This window comes from Panthera onca, chromosome B1 (assembly GCF_046562875.1).
Source record: "Panthera onca isolate mPanOnc1 chromosome B1, mPanOnc1 haplotype 2, whole genome shotgun sequence".
NCBI classification, from domain to species: domain Eukaryota; kingdom Metazoa; phylum Chordata; class Mammalia; order Carnivora; family Felidae; genus Panthera; species Panthera onca.
In genome coordinates, this window is record NC_138342.1 from 201631941 (window position 1) to 201654187 (window position 22247).

The window sequence follows — 22247 nt, forward strand, 5'->3', positions numbered from 1 at the left end:
GCTGAATAATATTCTTTTGTCTGAAACGACTACAGTTTATCCATCATCTTTTGAAGGACGTCTTCTTTCCTTCCAAGTTTTAGCAGTTATGAATAAAGTTGCTACCAAAATCCACATGCAGGTTTCTGTGTGGACATGTTTTCAACTCCTTTGGGTAAATACTGAGGAGTGTGGTTGCTGGATCTTAGAATATGCTTGGTTTTGTAAGATACTGCCCAAATGTCTTCCACAATGGCTGTGCCATTTTGCATTCCCAACAGTGAACGAGAGTTCTTGTTACTGTACATCCTCATTAGTATTTGGTGTTATGGGCATTCTGCATGTTGCTCGTTGTAATGGGCACATAATAGTATCTTGTTGTTTAATTGACATTTTCTTGGAGTGTCTTTTCCTATGCTTGTTTGCCACCTGTGTATCTTTGGTGAGATGCCAGTCCAGGGTTTTTGCTCATTTTAATTGGTTTGTCTGTTTTCTTATTGTTGAGTTTTAAGAGTCTTTGTATATTTTGAATAAAAGTTCTTCATCAGATATATATTTTGCAAATATTATCCTCCCATCTGTGGCTCGCCTTCTAATTCTTTTAACGTATCACAGGGCAGAAGTTTTTAACTTTTATAAAGTCCACCTTCTCAACTTTTTTAATAGATCATACCAATATTGTTGCATTTAAAAAGTCATTGCAAGATGCAAGGTCTCTTAGATTTTCTCCTATTGCCTTCTGGGCATTGTATACTTTTGCATATTACATTTAGGTCTGTAATCCATGTTGAGTTAATTTTTGCAAAGGATGTGGGATCTGTGTTTAGATTCAGTGTTTTCCGTGTGTACATCTAGTTGTTGAGCACCGTCTGCTGAAAGGTCTGTCTTTTCTGCATTGAATTGCCTCTGCTCCTTTGTCAAACAGAAATCAGTTGACTATATTTGTGGGTCTGTCTTGGGGCTCTCTGTTCTGTTCCATTTTATCTGTCAGTTTGGCCAGTATGGAGCTGTCTTGATTACTATAGCTTTATAGTAATCTCCATTTTTATAGCATGTCAGAATCTGTACCATGCTACAGTTTCACCCAGAATGCTTAAAATATAAGTCTGTTCCTTAAATTGAGAAGTCTGGACCTAGGGACATCTTGTAGGAGTGACACTAAATTTCAATTCACTGAACAGTCTAGAATTTATATGTTTTTTTCCAAGTGGGCTTTTAAAAAAACGTTTATTTTTTTCAGGGGCGCCTGGGTGGCTCAGTCAGTTAAGTGTCTGACTTCGGCTCAGATTATGATGTCACAGTTTGTGAGTTCGAACCCTACATGGGGGCTCTGTGTTGATGGTGTAGAGCCTGCTTCGGATTCTATCTCTCCCTGTCTCTCTCTGCCTCTTCTAGGCTCATGTGCGTGTGTGCACTCTCTCTCAAAATAAATAAACTTAAAAAAAATAAAGTGCTAAATGTTTGTTTATTTTTATTTTTTTGAGAGAGAGAGAAAGAGAGAGGGAGCAGGGGAGCAGAGAGAGAAGGGGACAGAGGATCTGAAGTGGGCTTTGTACTAAGAGTAGAGAGAGCCTGATGCAGAGTTCGAACTCACAACCGTGAGATCATGACCTGAGCTGAAGTCGGACACTCAGCCAACTGAGCCACCCAGGTACCCCTGCCCTGGGGTCTTTTTTCCCCAACATCTCTCACTTTGTATATGATAATTATAGATGATTACTAATATTTATTAGGCACGTGTAAGAAAGTTTTACACGTATTAGAAAAAATAGTTTTTATTATCCTTCTCAACAGTAATTATTATTGCCTTTTATGTGAAGGAACCAGGCTCCAAATTCACTTATCAGATACAAGGTCTAATATCTGTGTGCCAAGCACTTCTACAAAGTACATTATCCCGTTTTCATAGGGATCACTAGATGACTAAACTTCCTACTGGCATTTATAAAAGATTTTTTTGAGACTTACCACATTTAAAATTGGTGCTTTATATTTTGTTATATTCCATTTCAAAATAAGAGAGGCAAAATAAGGCAAAATAAGAGTATTTGTAATTTTGGATAAAAATGTGTTATTGTGTCCATTCACCATTCATGCAACACAAATTTATTCTGGCCAGTTTGTGTCCAGCACTCTTATGTACTTTAGTTGTATCTAAATACAAGGTATTGAAATACTTCAAAACAGTTCAAACAAACTCAGTGTTCAATGGCCTGAACGCACTGAACATCTTTGTAAGCAAAAAGAAGCAGCAGCACTGAGCAAAGAAATCACTAAAATTTGATCCTAAATTTTTTCATATTTAGAAGGGAGAAGTCTTTAAATTCAGATAATCAAAGAAAACAGGTGGAAGAGGAGAGAGAAGGTGGGGAATTGCTGAAAGCTGTTTGCTCAGCACCTTGGTGAGGGACACTCAGTCCTGACCGTGGAGGACAGTTATGGACACGACCCCCACACTGTCTTTTCTTCTCTTGAGAGATTTTAGTGAAGCAAAGATTAATTATTTTTACACGTAGAACTTTGCCATAACTCAGGGTCCCAGTGTCTTCAAGAGAGCTGCTTGTTTCCAATGACCGTCAGCCATTAATTAGGGAAACAGGGCACAGGCAGTCACTGGCCTGTAGCTTTCAGAGCAAACTATAAACGGTGCTCTGTACTGGCTGGACTCACCTCAGAGACCGGTTTATTCAAAGTAGAAGAAAAACAGCATTTCCACTGAGAAGATCTGCAAGAAAATGGAGAAAATAAAATTGAGAAGAGTTATTTTTCGTATAGATTTCTCATTAACGACTGTACTTTCATACTCTTTTAAAGGTCAGCTTCATGGCCTTAAATTAGAAATAGAGTGGATTTCCTTTTAGGTATGGCTTCCCTGTTCGCCCTACACTGAAATGATAAAGATATAGATGGTCTTATCCAGTCTACGAACAGGTGGCTGTTTCCTTTCTCCTGTCATACATGGGGTAACCGCATACTTTCTTGTCCAAACCGGTGCTGTCCATAACACCAGCTCTAAATTGGGACCTTTCCTGGATGTAAGGTCCCCTACACTGCACCAGAGGTGATTCAAGGAGAGAAGCAGGATTATGTCACATTTATGGTCATGGCTTTACATTTGTGTAGGATCCTGTATTTATTGGATGCGGACTGGGTATTTTATGCTGGATTCTGTAACGTGCTTCAGCATCACTCGTTACCCCCGCCGCCATTTCACTGTATCCTTCATGGCCTCGTATGTTTAAATGAACTTCTGTGTGGATATGGAACAGGCACTTGTTCAGGAATGTCTGGCTAGATCACCGCATGGAAGGAAGGAAGCCAGAAGCTGATCCTCTGATTTATGTGGTTTCACTTCTCTATTTTGCAAAAGTGAAAACAAGCTTAGATGTCTTGAGGTCCTTCCCTGAGGTCACGCTGCTGCCTGTGAACGACAGATCTTTCAACGGCACCTTCTCAGCGTGTACCCCAGACTGCTGGCGTTATCCGTGATGCCAAGAACTCGATGGATGAGCCATACTCTGATTTTACAGACAGCCCAAGCTTAGCATCACGTGATGATTTGATGATGTGTAGAACAGTTCTAAGGAATTTCTACAGTCAAAAAAACTACGCTGCTGAGTCCTTAAATTAAACATAGTGCATGAAGTTAGCCCTAAGGCAACTTTGTTTTGTAGCCATTCTTTTGGGAAAAAAGAAAAAAAAAGGATTAATGGATTCACTTTTCCAAGTCAGGATCTGATTATATCAATGTTTTACTCCAAAACAGTAGAATCAAAATAGTGATTCCCAAAGTCCACCATTATTTTTCTATAATGAAACCAGCAAATTGATATATAGTCAATATCTCTCTTATTTTTTACTTCAAGAAGTAGGCTTAAATTATGTTAATCTTTATGTTGATACATGTATATATTGTGAAATAATTACTATAATAAGGTTATAGTTAATGCCTTCGTCACCTCACATAATTACCTTTTTTTTTTTTTGTGGGGGAGAATGGTGAGAACATTTAAGATCTATTTTCTTAGCAATTTTCAAGAATATAATCCAGTACTGTTAACTACCCATTTCATACATTAGCTTCCCAGAACCTGTTCATCTTATAGCTGAAGGTTTGCACCTTCTGACCCAGTCTTTCAGGGACTGTTTCCCCCACCCCTTTTCCCTGGTGATCATCATTCCGCTCTGTTCTAGGAGTTCAGCTGTTTTAGTTTCCCTGTATAAGTGAAACTGTACCGTAGTTTTCTTTCTCTGTCTGACTGGTTTCACTCAAGCATAATGCCCTTGAGGTCCGTCCATGTTGTTGCGAGTGGTAGGATCTCCTTCTTACTCATGGCTGAGTGATATTCCACTGTAAATATAAACCCCAGCTTCTTTGTCCACGTGTCCATTGACGGACACGCGGGTTGTTTCTGTTTCTTGGCTTTTGTAAGTAGGACTGCAGCGAACATCGGAGTGCAGATACCTCTTTAGATAGTGATGCCGTTTCTCTTGGATGTATACTCAGAATGGGATTGTCTAATCATATGGTTGTATTCTTAATTGTCTTGAGGAACCTCCATAAAACAGTATGGAGGTCGACCATATGTTGACCGTTCTAAGTGGAGCTTGTCTGAATCTTGAAATGTTGGTTCCAAAATGAACTTATTGCTGCACTTTATTCCAGAGACAGCTTAAGGGGTAAAATGTGGCCATGTTCTTCTCCATAATGCTACAAATTCAAATAGAAAATTTAGAACTGCATAACGTACATAGAAATGGTGAATATAATAACTGCTTTGATGGAAATACTACAGCATTTGGAATATTATCTGTGGCGTTCAGAATAAGGGTGACTCTGCCTAGCTGCAGTAATGTGATGACGATTTTACCTTCTGTATTATTATCCCAAGTTGGGTTCCCAGGAGAACAAGGTACAGGGATAGGAGAATGCAGTCTGACTTGGATGGCACGTAAAGAAGATAAAATGTGTGCACATCATTGGCAAGCAAAGACAAATCCCAAAATCTGAATATAAATAGGAATGTTAAGTACCAAAGAATAATTCAGATGAAAAAATACTTGAAGTTGCTGATTTTCCATATTTAGAACAAGCCGTCATTAAATTAAAATAGAGAAAACTTTATCCATTTGGTGTTAATCTGTTAATTCAAACATGTTCTCATGAGTTTAGGTCGTGCTTTTCCTCCACATCAACCAAGAACTTCACATCATCCCAAATTTTCTAAAACTGAATATTCTGAGACACATTTTAAGTAAATAATAACATTAAATAGAGCCAAGACTACTAGCCTAAAGTTCATGAATATCCCTTATGTCTTAAAAATTCTGGCCAAATATTTTGATAACAAGGTAAAACAAAGCCGATACGCTTTTACTGGGGAGCCGTGAACTCGAAATCTGAAGACCCAGGTTTGAATCGAAACCACTAGTTGCAAGGACTCTGGCAAATCGTTGAACTGCTTTGTCTCAACTCCTTCACGTGGAAAAGGGATGATAACTTCACAAAATAATTATAGGAATTAAATTGAAAGAATATGGAAATGTTTTTAGTAGAAGAAAGACCAGGCACAAAAATCATACTCAGAAAAGTGCTTTAAAGCCGTTTCATTTTTTCCCCACTAAAACTAATCCTTCACCACGGCGCCGAAGTGCCCCCAGTGTGGGAGAGTGCTGAGAGCGCATGTGGCGCTGCTCCAGAAATGGTGGGGTTATAATTCTGAATTCCCCTTAGGCAGATAGTTTCACACCATTGTGTGTAATTGCTTTAGCAGAGAAGCCGTGACTACACGGTGCCCAGAAGAAACAGCTTATTGGTGGTTTTGTGGGAGATTGGTTGTGGGACAAAATGAAAGAGGTCTGTCTGCGCTGGTCCTTCCTTACCAGGGACACAGGTTCGTCCCCTGGGTCACCAGCGTCAAATGGTCACAAAGTGCTTCACAAAGAGGTACACACCCAGTGGAGAGTTTTATTTGATGTATTGATCCAACTTTCCTGTCTCTCCAATCCATTCCCCTCTTTTTTGGTCCCATAGAGAGTTGTTTGGGGAGATGCCATTTGATGATGGCATAAAAATAAGGGATTGGAGGAGCACCTGGGTGGCTCAGTGCGTTAAGCATCCTACTTCAGCTCAGGTCACGATCTTACGGTTCACGAGTTCGAGCTCACCTCCCCCCACCCCCCCACCCCCGCATCGGGCTCTGTGCTGACAGCTGGGAGCCTGGAGCCTGCTTCGGATTCTGGGTCTCCCTCTCTCTCTGCCTCTCCCCCACTTGTGCTCTCTCTTTCTCTCTCAAAAATAAAGAAATGTAGTTAAAAAGTTTTAAAATAATAAGGGATTGGATAAAGCAAGGTTGTTCTGAGTTAGAGAATTTAATGGAAATACTGAGTTTTGCATGATCCGCTAGTTTAAGAAATATGCATATATTAATAGAGGTTCACATTTCAGTTTGACAAAGATCAGTGCTGTTTTTATTAGGACAGACTTCCACAACACACAGGTGGATGTTCCCCGGCCTGGCCCCCAGACCCCCAGGTGATAGAATCCCTTTTGTGTAAACAGCACGAGGTTCTGCTTGGGAAGATGTTTCTAAGCAGAGGTGGCCCAACAGTCTCCAGCTTGCTTTAGTCAGGGGCATCTCCAAAGCATTCGCTGCTACTTCCTGAGCCTGGTCGCCATGGTGACGCTGGGGCAGTGCCTGAACTTCCTTCTCCTGGGTCTTGGCTGGAGCTCAGATGGGTGCACTGGCCTCTGCCCTCCAACTCCTATTATAGGGTCCTTGACAGTTTTTATTTGTTTTACACTGGTCTTGGGCAGGGTGTGTGTGTCGGGGGCGGGGGGTACATAATTGTGTATCTTTGCAAGAATCCCTCGAAAAAAGCCCTAGATGATTACTAAGTCTCTTTATTACATGAATAATTAGCTTAAAAGATAACTTTTCTGGGGGAGAAATATTAGATGCACACCGTTAATCTTACACTTTTAAAGAGTGATTTTCTTTTGTTTATTTGTATGGCATTTATGTACCCATTTTGGTTATCTCACGGTTGATGGAAATGTATTCTCACCTTTAGGATATTGATTTTGATTAATGTACCATCCCCAAGTATAGGTACCTAATCCCACGACTCGTGACCTGACCCAACCTCCTCAGGAAGCAGATTCCCTACATAGTGCATGATGTGAGTTATTTGGGGGGGATGGGGGGGGGTGTTTGTCCCATTAGTATATGTTTAAATACATGGGCTTCTGAGATAAAAGTTTTGCAAACACTTTATGAAATTTGATGTAATATAAAATAAAATAACTTCTGTATGGCTAACGTTAGCATATATTGAGTGCCTAGGATGTGCCAAGCGTGTCGGGTAGAGTGTTGGTTTTTATCTATTCTAACAACAAACCTGCCTCACAGACCTAACCCTTCAGGAAAGAACATTAAGTTAACTGACTTGCCCCAGGGTAACATAGCTGGTAAGTGCTTCGGGCCAAGGATCAAAACATCATCCTCTGACTCTGCAGCTGCTGTTTATTTTCAATACATAATGCAGTGTGGATAAAGGAGGAAAACACTAGAAAATCTAGCAGAAGGAAATAAATGAGTTATTTCAGGTGTAGCTAAGGCAAAAGGGAAAGTGAAATGTGTCATCGTGAATGTGTGAAAACAAGCATTCAAAATCATCCAGACAAACTTTTTTTTAGAGCTCAAACCTAATTTACTTCCTGGTTTCTCAAGATATATCAGAATATATAAATATATTAAGAGATACAGGTGCTAATCAAATGAATATTCCTTATGTCTATATTTGTCACCAGTGATAAAATACTGAAGTCAGAGGGGGGGGTAGATGATTACTCTGTCTATTTAGGGAAGTTGGCAGGCAGTGGGCCTGAGGGAATAACGGTCCACGACTTTACTTCCAGCGACGGGTCACTGAGAGAGAACAGGCTCACGTCACAAAAGGTCGCGTTAGACCAGCCAAATGCGAAAACACTGCTGTCTTAGACAGCTTGGGCCGCTTTAATAAAGCACCGTCAACTGGTGGCTTAAGCAACAGGCGTTCATTTCTTACTGTTCTGCCGGCAGGGAAATCCTACATCAAGGCGCTGGCAGATTCAGTTCCTGGCAAGGGCTGTCTCTCTTCTTGACTTGGGTGGCAGCCTTGTCACCATCTCCCCAGGCAGTGAGGTGAGAGGGCTGTGGCCTGTCCGTCTTCTTGTGGGGACACTAATCCCAATACGGGCCGCATCCTCGTGACCTCATCCAACCCTGCTGCACCTCCAAATCACACTGGAGCTTAGGGCTTCGACATGTCAATTTGTGGACATACAGACGTTGAGGCCATGGCACCACCTCCTCTTGGCTTCGTGGTCTTTCCGCCCAAGTCTTCATTTGAACAGAGAAACCAAAGAAAATAGCACCCCGAACCGACCTTTATCGAGTACCTCTGGGGGATACAGGCAAGGGTAAGGTGTATATACAAAGACGTGTCGAATGGTGTCATTTCCCCGAGGAGTGAGGGAGCCAGACCCAGGCCAGGTCGAGGCTGTGCCATGGGTCCTGTGGTGGCCGGAGGCAGCGGTCCGTCCTTGCGCCTTGGTGGGGGGAGAAGGGAGCCCGCTGCAGAAGCCCGTGGAGAACACCGCGCTGGGACAGACCCCGGGCAGGCCGCGAGGAGAGGCGGCGGTGTGTCTTCCACGAGGCGGTTTGCGGCAGAAGGTATCTCCTAAGTTACAGAAAGACGGGCGTCTTCTGCACGCCTGCATCCCCCCGGGCGTCGAGAACCTTCTGTGTAGACTTTCTTAACCCTTAGGATTCTGGCCTGTTTCCGTTTCCTGCCTGCACAGCCTTGAGAGGTCAAGCACTGCATGCCTTCGCTCTCTTTGAGGTTGTAAAAACGGGCTCCCTGTCGACTGGCCCTACAACAGTCCTTTCCCACTCTCCTGGCCTGTGAGGTGTCCTGGGAACTTCACCCTTGTTTTGGAATCAGTTCTGCCTCTTTGGGAACCTTGTTTACCTTTCAGTTTCAGAAGAGTAACACCATCAAGAACGGCCAGGGCTGCTGAGCCATCAGGACTGGGGCTCCGTCCCTGCCTCCTTCCCTGCTGGCTGTATGCCCAGCACCGGCGAATCTTCTCCATTCTGTTTCCTTATCCGTGAAATGGGAATAACACTCCTGAATATCTGCAGTTTCTATGGCATTAAGTGAGACACTGTTTTGACGATACTTAGCCTAGTGCCGGACACATAGTAAGCATTTAATTAGTAATAGTATTGTATTAGCCTGTGAATCCCGTACACTGCCGGGTATATTTAACACTAATCTTTATTTTTTGCTGTTTATAATATAATAATGGTAACAGCCATGACAGCATCTTCTATTTAAAAATCTCTGATTTCATAGAGACCTGCTTAGAAAGTGATAGCTTCTCCTCAGCTGGTGTCAATCTCTTAACCTACTGCATAATACAGGATATTTTACATCCTATTCAAAGAATGGTATCTATATCCACATTCAGAGAATGTGGCATTTTTGCTGAATTATCAGCTTGCAATAAATTAACATGGGTTACACATAACCAGCAGAATGAAGCCAACCATATTACAATCTGACTTGACATTATCGAAGACTTAAAGACACTTCAGGGTCGTATATTGTGTCAGAATCTTCATTACGAATGCCAGGCAATATGACACAATGGCAGCGTGAAGAGTCCCTGATGACACCATGGGCCACACCCATGGCTACTGCCCATGTTTGTGCCTTTATTCTCAGGAGAATAGCTCCAATTTCCTTGCAGACTAAAATCCAATACTCCTATTATGCAGCAGGCTGGCTGATTGGGTGTAAGTTAAAAATAACTCACACCATAAATGCTTTATGTATAAGTTGGCTGTGCCCCCTAGGTCGAGAGAGCTCAGTTATTCAAGTTAAAATTAACTTCTGAATCAAGTATGTGCATACTGAGGGGCAGGCTCTTTGTGAAATATCGAAGATGTGAATGCTTTACTGTAAAATGTTTGTGCACGGTGCAGTTGGGTCGGTTGTTAAACAAGTGCCTGCTTGTCATGAGGCAGGAGCCAAGTTGTGCCTGGAGAATAAGGAGAGATGATGCTACTTCTTCAAATGCTTTCATTCCATATTCTTGCTGAGTAATTGTCTTATACTCAATCATGAAATTGTGTCTCCCTTGTTCAGCCCCTGCCTCATTTTCAATGCACCTGTTAGGCTGGATTATAGAGGATACAGACTTGGCATGGAGAAAGACATTCAGTGGAAATGCACGTAGGAATATTTATTCTGGCTCAGATACACATGACCTGTGTGACTGAATGGTTATCCTCTCTCTATCTGAGGCTTTCCAGACAAGAGTCAAAAGCCTGTTTGTCTAATAGTGCAAGAATTTTCTTTAATCTCTTCCTTCTCTATACTAATTAATTGATGCATTTACTGTGAATTCAGTAAATGCTTACTGAAAGTCTACAAAATAGTATACTGTTAAAGCTCACACTCTAGAGGGAAAGAAAACTAAACATTAAATAAATAAGTAAATAAAAACATGATGTGTGTTTGTTAGAATTACAAGGAGGTATAAGAATAAACAGGGAAAAGAAATCATGGACTCGCTTTGGGGTGGGGAGTTTAGAGAAAGCTCTGTAATAATGAAGCCCATGGATTGGTCCCAGAAAGTGGAGTGGGGGCTTTCTGTAAGTCTCTTATATTCAGTGATGTGCTCGTAAATGTTTACCAATCAGTTATGTGAGGGGCAGAGCATGATTTATAACATTTTCCAATCTGCCTGGTCAGACATTTCCACGTTGGCCAGTTTCTAGCTGTCAACCTGATGTCACTGGGTAGCCAAATGAAGTACAAGTCCCTATTGTGGTATTTCCACCAGACAAATACTAGCCTCAAGGGTTCATATAAAGGCCAAATACAGTATAGTAATTAGGAATTTATGAGATCTACATCTGTTTTAATGTAATGGATTTAATTTTAAGTTGATATCATTTAACCAGTCAAGGGCTATGTTTAACAATCCATCATCTTGCAAACTTTCTCAACATTTAACGTTTGCCTCTCATACTCTAGTGTAAACATACCACTGATTTTTTTCATACTCTTTCTGAGATGTGGTAAGCAGAACATAAGGGCATATCCTAAATGTTGACACAGGCTACAACATGTAAAATGGGTAAGATAATTATTGATCAGTCATTTGGGGCAAGAACTGTCAGAAAGACCTTAAGATTCTCAGCTGATTTCTTGAGTTATGGTTTGGAGTCCTTCAGTTTGATGTTTAGATTCTTTAAACTGTATGAACTTTATGAAAATCTTATGGATACATCAGACTCTTTTCTGTTAACTTCTACAAAGTTAAAATTGCACGATCTCTGTCCTTAGAAATATTTCATTCTAGATAAGAAGACTTCAGTGTGTATTTATTTTTGAGAGACAGAGAGTGAGAGGGAGGGGCAGAGAGAGAGGGAGACAGAGGATCCGAAGCAGGCTCTGTGCTGACAGCGCAGATCCTGTCACGGGGCTTGAACTCACGAACCCTGAAGTCATGACCTGAGCCGAAGTTGGATGCTTAACCCACTGAGTCACCCAGGCACCCCTCTAAGATAAGATAAAAAAAAAAGAAAGAAAAGAAAAAGAAATAAAAATGTAGACATTTGCAAGATCTCTAAAACTATATCATACTATGGAATGATACATACTATGAATGGAATGGTATGTATGGAAAACTACATACTATGGAATGACATACTTTGAAAGGAATGAGAGGTGTTTACTTTTCTTCATTTCCTTCATGTTTTGTTTAACCTTTTGTAATTTTGCTTTTGAATTATTTTAGTGTCATTAACATCGTCCACATAATGAAAATAAAACTGTGCAGTCATAAACACTCTGGTGTGATTCACACCATGAGAAAAAAGATAGAAATAAATCGCTTATACGCAATGAAAACTTTGTTGAGGATACATAAAATAAAAATTTACAATTTTAAAAACGCCACACAAAGAAAAGGAAAAACAAGTCGAGATGCTTTATAAATGATCGTGGCAGGAATAGAGCGTCCCTGTGCCAGTTGGCTGTGTGTCACGGCTGCCCATCTACAAGGGTCGGCCATGTCTTCCGAGATGTAGGAGGTTGTGCGTAAAATACAATCCGGAAGCGTTAGACGCATTTGTGTATGTGGGAAGTTTTGAGAAAAGATTTGAAAAAAATGGGCTTCCCTCCACTTGATCTTACTTTGTCCGAACCCTGTTGAAAATCCAGTCCTTTGTGTGAGGTGACTCCTCAGGTCCCGGCTCCTGAAGTGGGTGCGGAAGAAGGTTAAGTGTGGTGATGATGATGGTGGTGATGATGATGTTGCTTACTGCCATCGTCACATTCATCTGAATTCACTGAGCAGCAAGTTGTCCCTGGCAGTTGAGAGCGTGCTAGAAAATGAGGGGAGACTCAGTGAAATTGCGCACAGAGCAGGGAGGGAGCGGGGCGTCTGGCAGGGCTGTCGCTGCCTGGGGCACTGGGCCTGGCCTGATCGGAACACGTTTCTTGTAAATGAAGCACCTGATACGATTTTGATTTGGGAAACTATGTGAGTGCATCAATTTTGGCTTCAAAATGAAAACAAAAAATGAATCTCACTGTGCTTTGGAGGAAAATGCTAGCTATAAACAAAGGATCATAAAACTAGAATTTTAAAGGAATTCAAACTACTCAATCTGATGAAATCAAAATCCTAAGAGGGCTTTCAAAGCTGATTCCTACCACCAGTTACGAAGCCTAAAATCTCCATAAAATTCAGAACCAAATAGTACCTGAGATTTTTGCAAAGAGCTTTCGTGCCTACAACACCTTGGCATCCCAGAAAGGTTGCCATGTAGGCAGGGCAGACGGTATGGTTACTTCCTTTTCACCCAGAGTCACACCGGCCTGGGGATTTCAAGCAGGTTTATTCCCCCGGACGTTGATGTATTTTGCCAGCAAATATTCACTGGGTGCCTTCTGTATTTTTGTTGTTCTGAAATGTGTGGATGAACCTCCGATATTACACAGCTTATTTCTGGTGGGTGGAGTGCCAATAAACAAATGTACAAAAGCCAAGTAATAATCGTCAGGTAGGATAATCCTTACCTGTTCCTCCTTCGGGAGGGCAGATTGGAACATGATGATTGGAGATCCCATGATTCGTGATTAACGTCTCTGCATAATCAGGACTTGCAAAAGCCAAGTAATAATAAATACAGGGATCAGAAGATAGAAAATGACGGTGGAATATTTTGCACGTTATGTTGGTCAAGGAAGGCACCTCCGGTAAACCAGCTTTTGCTGAGGCTGGCAGACAGAGAAGGCTTGAGCCCAGAAAAGACGAGCTTTCCAGGCACATGTTGACACCTGGTTGGTCTCTTCCAAAGACAACCAGAAGGTCAGTGGGGACCAAGTATCATGAGGAGGGAGATAATGACTGGAGGAAACAGAGCGGGGGTTTAGGTGGTAGGGTGGCAGGTGACACAGGGCCACTGGCCGTGGATTTTATTCTACGTGATGTAGTAAGTCACTGAGGTATATTTATTGGGGCAACCAGCCTCATCTTGCTTAGGTTTTAGAAACATCACAGACAGTGCTTCTGGGACAGTAGATTCTTCCAGGAGAACAGTGGAAGCAGAGAGACCAGATAGGAGGCTGCTTTAGAGTCGCAGATGAGAGACGAGGGTGGGCACACAGGTGAGGCTGATGGAGGTGAATCAGGCAGCTTCCACATCATGGGGCAAGTCCTTGATTTCAAGGGTCTGTCCTTTGTGGTACAACGACAACCAAGCAGGAGTACCTTCTGTTTTCATGTCTTTGGGTAGCTGTTTAACATACCAGCATATGTATGCCCCCACATGTCAGGAGAGGAGGAGGAAGGTCATACTCGATGATCACCCAGATGCCTTCTGTTGATGGTCTGATGCCAGTGTCCTTTCCTCTGAATTGGCCAGAGTGGCAGCTGGAAGTTTTGTGATGGATTAAGTGAGCTTCTGATTATGTGCCGGGTCCTTGCCTTCCTCTTTTGTCCAATTCCTAGGGCAGGAACTCGCTGAGGACAGGTGCTTAGTGAATACCTGTTGGGTGAATAAGTGATACAAAAAATTGGTGAGTCAGTGAATAAGTGATGTTTCTACCATGTCATGATTTTTGTGTCACTGAATTTCGTCATTCAAATGATCTTCCCCTCTGCCTCCTGAAAACTCAAATTTCCTCTGCTCAAGACTCAGTACCCTGGGACTGACATTGCCAATATTTAGTTGGGGAAAACCATTGGTTGAATGAATGAGCGGATGGAAGTACGAGTAAGTCTTTTACCAAAGTGCATCTGGCAACCCTCTGCCCTGGCCAGCCCAAGAAGAGAAAGCTGTGGTCAGCCAGGCCCTCCCAACTGAGAAGGGCTCTGAAAATTGGGGCCAGGAGGAAGGTCACTGGCCATCCAGTGAGACAAAGTGAGGGAGAAGAAGACACAGAAGACGAGGTTTTACATCAAGTTGTGTAATATGTGGTCTTAAATCTTAGGGTGTTTTCTTTTTAATTTTTAATTTATATCAAAGTATATTTTCCTTTTCTCTCACCATTCTGACTTTGAGGAATAATTGCCATTTTTTCTGTAGAAAATGGCTTCCACAAACATATATCCAGCAGGGTAAGTCCCTGGTCTTTGAAGACAGATTATGGTCAACTCCGGAAGATGAATTAAGTTTAATGAAACATTTTCAGTGAGAGTCCGTGCTGGTCTGTTTAATTATTGTTCCCTGTCCCCACCTGCTTATATCATGCCTCTTAAAGAGCTGTGGTGGAGAGGACGTACGATTCATTTCATCATTATGATTAAGGTTTGTAGCCATTGGAGCAGTAAGGCTATGACGCCTGCAGGTCTGTGATGTGCCCAGGGGTTTCTCTTCCCAGGACCACAAAGGCTGTTTGCTCCGTAGGGGGTGCTCTTCAGAAGCCCTCCTTTCCTTTATTACGAACAACTGCTGATCCCCTGAGGCTCAGTTCACATATCACCTTGTCCCGAAAGCCCTGTCTTACCCCCATCTGAGTTAAGGGTCTGGGTTTTCAGAACAAGCCACCCCTGTCTCCCGTCCACTCCTCTCATCCTCCCTGACCTCATCCCCAGCACCTTCCCTCTCCCACTGGGCTCCAGCCATACTAGCCACCCTGGGACACCCTACTACCCCTCACTCTCCTCTCATCCATGCTTTATTTTTCTTGCGCCACAGATCACTTGACAGATCATGGAATATATTAATATGCATCAGTGGAAGACCTAATCTGTCTCTGTTTCTAATCTGCTTCTTGATCTGTCTCCTCACCAGAACGTGAGTGCACGGAACAGCCCCTTCTTGCGTACCGCGCAACAGACTGGTGTTTCCCAATGTCTGCTCTGCAGGATTGCCTAGCTCGTGCCAGTCGCTCAATAATTATTTCAAGAATGAAGATACGAATTGATCTGCACACCTTCGGGAAAGCGTGTCTGTTGGCTATAGGTTAAGTTCTTATGATTGGACCCTTAACATTCATTTCCCTGTTTTTTACCCCTAGGAAAGCACTTAGAATGTAGCAGGCATTCAAGAACTGCTTGTTGAATGAATACACATACTGGGCACTCTGGCCATACATACGTTAATAGCAACAACTAATCATGATTTAGTACCTTTATCAAATTACATTATGAGTCATTTATTGAAATACCGAAGTGGGCCCCAGCATTAACTTCCAAGTAGCCAGGTATTTGTATCTGTACATATGCTTCACGTCAGTTCTTCTGAGCTTGAGAGAGACGGGGGACGGGGTGATGGTAAAAGAAGTGTAAGGAATAGGAAGGGGGGCTCTTTCCAGTGTGGATCCAACAGAGACTAAAACAAATCGTCAGAACCTAGCAGTGAACTCCGGGATTGAATGAGAGGCTGAGTCTGTGTCTCTGCAAAGCATTCCTAGGGCTGCTCTGAGGACCAGTCTGGGCTTCCATCTGCTTCCCTCCACGAGTACTTTACTATATTTGGGTGCTCATTTCACTTCATTTCGGGTAACATCTCCGTTCTGCGTGCCTGGAGACATGTCACTGTGTGTTCATCCCATTTAAGTGCAGTTTTTCAATATTTTACCCAGGAGTTACTTACAACCCCACTGAGCCAACTACTTGATTAAGATTAGGTTGATAACAGAGAATCAAAATCCTGATTATTTTCCTGACAAGTTATACGTTATTTGGTGAAAAAAATACCTCCGTTCAAGATGTACAAAAGCTAATATTGTAGGAGTAGTTTTCACTGTGTCGCTTAATATTCAAGACATAAAATTCCTGATGGATGAAATAGAAAATCCATGTTACAAGGGTTGTTAACCCCTGAAGTTGTATACATTCCTTGGGTATCATTTAAAAATCATTCAGGTGGGTGGCTGTGTGTGTGTGTGTGTAGTAAATACCTCAAATATCTTTAAAATTATGGGTTGAACTCTTTGACGCACAGGTAGACAAAGTACAACCCTAATGAAATGTATTATTTTCGTGGAATTTCAGTCATTGAAATTCAGTCTGTAGAGTCTTTGGTGTGTTTTGTCAATAATGGACTTAACTGTTTTAATCCTGACCCTCTTGATAAGCTCTGTGGAGAGTTCTAACAGCATTTGACTGCGTTCCCTATTTTAAAAGTTAATCTGGACATCTTAATTAGGGATCTGCCTTCAACACCATGATGAGATAAAAGTCAGCCATTTATGGCTTCTGGGGATAAGGGAAAGGAGAGAAAATGCTCCTGGCTTTTATGCTGTCACTGAAATGGTGTGGTGACACATAAAATGATGCAAGGCAGGTGGAAATCCAGACGTCTCATCCTACTTGCGTTGTCCTTGTGGGGAAAAAATGGATGCTGTTGACATTCCATCAGTATGAAATTCCCGTGGGATATTTCATAGATCCTGTGCGTGTTAACACTTACCAGTTTCCATTTTGTCCAGAATAACACGGTTTGGGAATGGAGTCGATTCAGGTGACTAGGGTAGAACTGGAGCAGAACACCCTCCGTGGCCTAACGACAAACATTGCGATTTTGAGATAAAAACTTGAGGTCGCCTCACTTGTCTGATGGTTGGAGATTTACACTCAGCTTCAGGGAAGTTGGAACAAGGCTTCTGTCTCATGGACTCTCAAATATGTGTCTCAGTGTCATCCTTTTCCTGGGTCTTCTCCACGTGCCCTGTCACTCGTCCCACAGAACTTCCACTTAAATGTCTCATTGTCAAGTCAAACCTGTCGTGTCCCAGGCTGAGTGCATGACCCTCAGCTTTGACAAAGCTCTTCTCTTCTCCAGATCTCCTGGTCTGCCAGTAGTGTCACTCTGTCTCGCTCTCGTGGAGAAAGCCCTCGTTAATCTTCTTTCACCAAGCCATTCCTTCCTCTGTGTTCACGACAAAAGTGTACCAGCCTCTCTTCCTGGCCTCTCGTCTTCCTTCTCTTCTAAGGATGCGGTTCATCTTAGCTCTTGTCACCCACATGTCTGGGGGTGTTACCCTTCTCGCGGCTGTTTCCTGTTTTCCACACCTCTTTCTTTATCGCTGCCGCCAACAAAGAAAGTGGATCCTTGACCTTCATATGTTCAAGTCAGAGAGAGGTGGAGGGAAAGAGAGACACGGAGAGAGCATTTAAACAGTACCGACAGTTTTAAAACGTAGGCGGCACAGGCTGTTTGACTGCATAGGCATATGCCTGAGCAAACAGGAGAAGATACGATTCTCCCACTCTCTTGGTTGATCGTAGTCGATCAGGCTGTACTTCCTAAACTCGCTGTTACTTCCAGGCTGATCACGACCGTGTACTGCCGTTTGCTGCATGAACTGCCTTCAGCGCCACACTCTCGCTGTGTGTGTGAAACATCACCGCATTCAACGTAAACGTCTCGTTTAGCACGTCGTCCCGTGTTTAAACCCAGCCACAAAACAGCTCTTTCTCGGATTTTCAACAACGTGGGATAAAAACTCTTCTGTTCGTCTCTGTGGAGGGCTTCGTGGCTCCTCCCTCCCGCAGCCCCCGGCCACACATTCCCCTCGTGCCGTTCTTCGTCTCCGTGGGGCTGCTGTCTTCTCGCCTCTGTATCTGCAGACCTTCCGCATCTCTCGGCCCCCCGCCCCGTCCGCAGGGTTGCTTACTGCGCGAAGCCCGCTTCCTCCTCTGCCAGCCCCCCCAGCCGTCGTGGTGGCCGCAAGCACACGCACGCCCCCCTGCTGGCTCCGCGGCCTCCCGTCACTCCCCTCTGCTCCACGCAGCTGCTCTTACGAGGGCCACCTCGTGGAGCTTGTGTGAGTCAGAAGGAGCCTTGCGTACAAAACACGTCGCCCTGGACTCTAAGCAAGTGACTTTAAGCCCTGGCCCTATCAGCACGAGCTAAGAAAAAGCCACCGGACCCGCGCCTCAGTTGGCAGGTGCGTTTCTGACCCACGTGTTTGCCGGGATGATCTGACAACCTCGGCGAGACTGTTCCTCATCTGTGTATCACTCGCTCTGTGCCAGGCACTGTGAAGATCAGCAATAGGTTTAATCCTCTCAGTAATCCCGGGAGGGGAGTGTTAGAGCCATTCCCATGGCGCACATGGGTCACAGGGAAACACGGAGGTAGAGGAGATCCCGGGGATGGGTGAGCCGCCGAGGAAGATTCGGTCTCACGATCAAATCAAGCAACGCACACGACAGTATTTTACAACCTGTGAAATGTCAGGCACGTACCCCGTTAGTACGCCTCGTGTGGGGGGTACCCGGCCGAGCACACGGTCAGCACTGGACACACTTGATGGCTGGGGATACGTTGTTCACCGTGAGCGATGCGTGAGCTGCTGTTCGTGCAGGTTTCCAGGGGTTGTTCTTCCAGATCACAGTGAGGGCCCGCGCTGCTTGGAAATGTCGTCTTCGTATTTTAGATTCATGTGCATTATTTCTCTCAAGAAGTTACAATTTTATGGTCCGTTTGGGAATGTTATTTTATGCCCTATGCTTTTACTCCCCAGTTATATCGCGTATTGGGAATTCATTATATTTACTGATATTTCTTCATAGGGGTGTTAAGGGAATTAACATAACAGAGTTTGAAATTGATTTGAGCTTCTCTGAAGAGCCCAGACGGTTAATAAAAACATTATTTCCTTATCTGCTTTACAACATCGCCACTACCTTTCCCTTACAGTGGGAGATCCCAAAGGGATCAATTCCTGGTTTGTTCTTTTTTGCAGAGAAGAACAAATAGGGTTACCCAGCGGTGGTTGGTAAAGGGAATAGTTTCATGACTTAGGCTTCCTGGAAGGCTTCTCTTTGTGTGTCTCACAGATTTGAAAACTAATTGGAGTTTTTGATAATTGTAGAATGATTTCAAACACTGAGGCAAGCTACCTTTGTCCCAAGTGAAAAATATCATCGGGGCGGAGGGTACTTAGCTCAGCACGGAGCCCTGAGTTAGTTTTCTTTTGTGTAACAATAGTTGTTACATCATTTGTCAACAAATGTGATCATCTTTCTAATTTAGTACTGTTTACCATCAGTTTTTCCAAAAGGTTTTGGGACTAAATATGCCCTGTTTTACTTCCCAGAGCATCTCTTCTATGCCGCGGGAAACAGTTTTGCTTTCAAGTACTGATTTCTTGGACCCGTGGCAAGTTACACGTCATTTTAGGGATTTATGTGCTATTTATATAAATTGTTCTGAAATACTTACATTAGTATTTAGAAAATTAGACTAATTTCAAGTACAGTTGACCTTTGAACAACACAGATTTGAACTGCCTGGGTCCACTTATACCCAGACTTTTTCCAATAAGTCCAGCACAGTACTGTGAATGTATTTTCTCTTCTTTATGATTTCCTTAATAACATATTTTCCTTTGGCTTACTTTTATAGGAGTACAGAATATAATACACACAACATACACAGTATGTGGCAATTGACTCTTCGCGTTCTCGGTAAGGGTTCTGGTCAACAGCAGGCTACTCATAGTTGGGTTTTGGGGAAGCCAGAGGGATACATGGATTTTCAACCGCATGGGGGTCGGCGACCCTAAGCCCTGCATTGTTCAAGGGTCGGCTGTAGATGTAACCAGTCCATGTTAAATTCAGCGACAGTGTTCTGAAGAGCTAACATTATTTTTAGCGAATATGCTGTTAACATTAGGTCTTCCTAGTATATGAGAGTTACTGGGCACGCATGCACGCACACACTCTCATCGCCTGTATCTAGAATGGAATTACCCACTCAAATTGTAAAACAAGGGGCACCCAAAATAATCCCCCTACGTTTGGTAGGGAATTCTCAGAGTTACAGGCAAAAATTCAAATACAGTTTTGAAAAGCTTTAAAAGTTTTAAAAAAGCCATAATGAAAGCATGCTCATTAAAACGTCACTAAAATTCACTTTTAAGATACGAATGATATAAAAATAAAGAGGGGGCGCCTGGGTGGCTCAGTCGGTTGAGTGCCCGACTTCAGCTCAGGTCATGATCTCACGGTTCGTGGGTTCAAACCCCGCGTCGGGCACTGTGCTGACAGCTGGGAGCCTGGAGCCTGCTTCAGATTCTGTGTCTCCCTCTCTCTTTGTGCCCCTTCTCTGCTCATACTCTGTCTCTCTCTTTCTTGCTGTCTCCAAAATAAATAAAACATATAGATAGATAGATAGATAGATAGATAAATAGATAGAGTTGGGGTGACTGAGTGGCTCTTTCTGTTGAGCATCTAACTCTTGATTTTGGCTCAGGCATGATCCCAGGGCCACCCTCTCTCTCTCTCTGCGCTGAGAGAGGAGCCTGCTTGGGATTCTCCTTCCCTTCTCTCTCTGCCCCCCCACCTCAAAAAATATAAATAAATAAAAATTATGTAAAATAAAGCATTTAAAAATAAATAGAGCATTTCCTACTGAGGAAATGTATGCTGTGTGTGCGTAAAGCAGAGCAGTTAATGCAAGAAGTCCGTACGCAGGACCATCTGTTTATACACTTAAATGCAGTCATTGGTAAGAAAAACTGAAGTTATTCCACTGCAGGATTTCACATATTTACCATTTATGTTTTATGAAAGGAATGCCGTATTTGAACTCAAGTTTACATCCTAAGTTTATGTTTTGCTATTCTGTTATGAGAGAGTTAAGCCACTGAAGATTTTGAGTCCTTCTTGTTTTTTAATAAGAGTAGTATTGTTTGGAACAGTAATAATCACTATTAAATGCCCCTGTGCTGGCTCTGTGTAAGTTAGGCACTTGGTATTTCATGGGGAGAAACTCACTGCTTCTGCTCCTAATCCAGAAATTTTCTGTATGAGTTATGTGCTGTATTTCTGTATTTGAGATATTTACCACCAATTGGCGATTGAATATTGTCCTGCCCCTTACTAAAATAAAGAAAGAAAGAAAGAAAGAAAGAGAAAAAAAACAAAAACAAAAACAAAAACATAACATTCCCAAAGAAAATCTGGAACAAGTATAAAGGGGATTTTGTGTATATCTTGTGTGTGTGTGTTTTTTTAATGTCTTTCTAAATTCAAGTTACCTAATTTTCTACATTTTAGCATCCTTGGATGACCCATTCCAATTGACTTGTGTTAAATAGTGTCATTCTTGTCAAGGGGATTTGTTACAAGCCCTGAGAAACACCAGATAAAAGTTTTCTTTGAAAAGAAGGGTAATTTTCTTTGCTGCCTTTTCCATATGTTTGGCTTCCTCTTGCATCGTGACATAAGGAGGGCCTCTCCTCTGTCCTGGCAGCCCCCAGACCACCTGTAGTCTCCAGATGTGGGAAGCTGTGGTGTCCCCTAACCCAGAGGCTCCCTGTCATCCCCGGGCTACTTAGCATTTTGTCACATCCCTCCGAGCCCTACCCCTGTGACCCACAATCCTCCTATTTGCTTGTCTAGACCTCCCCCTAAATTTTTACCACATGCCCAGCACTGGGGCTGACACAGAGTGGGGCATCATTTTTTATTAGTAAATGAATAAGTGGCTGCATTTGGGGGCTAGGTCATGACCTCCTGGGAGTGTTGACCAGAATATGCCCCTCGGAAATTCCTTCCTTTGTCTGGACAGTCCCCCAAATCCATGACTTGCAGCCAATTTCTTTAGGCTTTAAAGACATTTCTTTCTTTATGAGTGCTCAATGAATATTTTAAATGAATGGATGAATTTTACCACGCCTTCATGGAACCTGCCCTTTAGAAAAGAATGTGTTATTTTATATCCAGCATGCTTTTAAGTGGT

At 42.8% G+C, this 22247-nt stretch overlaps 1 protein-coding gene and 1 non-coding gene across 4 annotated transcripts in view; both read left to right on the forward strand.

The window, feature by feature from the left end:
* The window catches only part of CSMD1 (CUB and Sushi multiple domains 1), a 2002273-nt gene that overhangs the window by 1353791 nt on the left and 626235 nt on the right, over positions 1-22247 (forward strand). The window lies entirely within an intron of this gene.
* Positions 13100-13231, forward strand: LOC132693479 (U8 small nucleolar RNA). The gene has a single exon (XR_009616846.1). It is a non-coding gene; the product is annotated as a U8 small nucleolar RNA (small nucleolar RNA).